We start from the raw sequence: 1,866 nt of genomic DNA, 5'->3' as shown, positions 1-1,866 counted from the left end.
TTTTGTTCTCCGCTAATAGGAACTCGGGAGTGATTCTTTATTACACTTTGAGGGATAATCATATGATCCAACTATGTTAGCATTGTTGAGAGGTTGCACTAGCGAAAGTACGGACCCTAGGCCTCATTTTTAAGCATTGCAATGCCGTTTTTGTGCCCGTTTACTATTTGCTATCTTGCTATTTTTATTTATTCAGATTATAAAAATATGTTTCTACCATCCATATTATACTTTTATCATCATCTCTTCGCTAAACTAGTGCACCTGTACAATTTGCCATTGTATTGGGTGTGTTGGGGACACACGAGATTTCTTGAATTTGTTTGCAGGGTCGTTTGAGAGAGACCATTTTCATCCTACACCTTTCATGGATTGATAAACCTTAGGCCATTCACTTGAGCGAAAATTGCTACTGTCCTACAAAACTCTGCGCTTGGAGGGCCAACACGTGTCTATCTACACTACTATTAAAAGAGCAAACATAACTCCCTCTAAAGCCACACAACAAATCGTACACGGGATAACCAGGACCCTCCGATCAAATTAACTTAAACACATCCTATTGTCCATATTACGCGAATAGTCTGCCGTTTGGATTAACGTCTCGGATCGAATGTTCTGCCAAGCAGACGCTATTGTCTGTCAATCGTCTGCGCTCCGCATCCCTCAAGCCTCGATTCACGCAGCCCACCATGATCTGCGGAACGCAATTAGTCCAGATCTCCCTCCCACGATCCCTGGAAACAACGCACCTCTCCTCACGGCCTCGTCGCCTGTAGGTTCTCCGCCGCCGCCCCACGCGACACAGGCCATCTCTCCCCTGTTTCCCTCTTCTCCATCCCACACGACAAGCGCGCGGCAGAAGGCGACCACCATATCTCTCTTCTCCCTCGCCCCGTTACGCCTCACCCACCGCCGCTTCCTCTCCCCGCCCCCCGGCACGGCCTCACGCTTCCAGTCTCTCGCCTCGAAGGAGGCGGACGCCTCAATCGTCTCCGGGGCCGGTGGGGCGCGGGGAGCGAGCTGCTCTCGGTGCTCGACCTGGCGCTCACCGTCGAGGATCACTACTGCCGCCAGCGCGCCCAGGAGCAGCGGAAGGGCATGGAGGCGGAGGGGTCCGGCATAGAGGGCATCTCGGTGGGCGGGCACGAGGCATGCGTCACTGCGCCGTCCCCATACTGCGGCAGTGGTCTATTCAGCAACGATCTGTACACTGCCTGACATTTTTGTTTGAGCAGCTTCAGTATTATCTTCATCTAATTGCTTGTCAAGTTGCTAATTGGAGTCTTCAGATTCTTAGTCACATTGTAGGTCAGTAAATCTGATTGTGTGACACCTTTGAGTGTTCATCTGAAAGTTAATTCTAGATCTCGCTAGAGAATGATCCTGATACATGGAAACAATCTGATTTATTCATTGTGCGATTACTTAGACCGGGCACCGGGCCTGCACCTTGCTTCAGTAAGTAATCCACAAATTGTGTTTTTTTCCGGGTTGGTTCAGCAATGATACTTATACATGCAAACATATCTGATTTATTCCTGTATAGCTCAGTGCCTGCTGTTAATTATGTTTTTTCTCCTTCCTCAGGATCCACAAATTGTCAAGCGCACATGGTACAACCATCAAGTTCTGGGATATTAGCTGGTAATTGAACTATCGAACTTGGCAATGTTCGCATAATGGTTTCCATCACGTATCTGATTCTGCTTCCATCATCTATTCAGTCTATGACACTGTATCCAAAAGAGTTGGTACCCACGAGTTCATTTTCCTACTTTGTACATTGCTGGAAGCCTAGAACCTTTAAAATATATATATATATATATATATATATATATATATATATATATATATATATATATA

The 1,866-nt window shown here is 46.5% G+C and overlaps 1 long non-coding RNA gene across 3 annotated transcripts in view; it reads left to right on the top strand.

Annotated features, from left to right (window-relative positions):
• The first annotated feature begins 687 nt into the window (after positions 1–687).
• The window catches only part of LOC123048957 (uncharacterized), a 5,023-nt gene continuing 3,844 nt past the window's right edge, over positions 688–1,866 (top strand). For 2 of the 3 annotated variants that reach the window (XR_006423409.1, XR_006423410.1), the window contains exon 1: positions 688–1,647. This is a non-coding gene — a long non-coding RNA (uncharacterized lncRNA). The remainder of the gene's footprint in view (positions 1,648–1,866) is intronic. The other variant, XR_006423411.1, reaches the window with a different exon arrangement.

The sequence above is a fragment of the Triticum aestivum genome, chromosome 2D (assembly GCF_018294505.1).
Source record: "Triticum aestivum cultivar Chinese Spring chromosome 2D, IWGSC CS RefSeq v2.1, whole genome shotgun sequence".
NCBI classification, from domain to species: Eukaryota; Viridiplantae; Streptophyta; class Magnoliopsida; order Poales; family Poaceae; genus Triticum; species Triticum aestivum.
The sequence above is the reverse complement of the archived record's forward strand: the minus strand, read 5'-3'. Positions and strand labels throughout refer to the sequence as shown.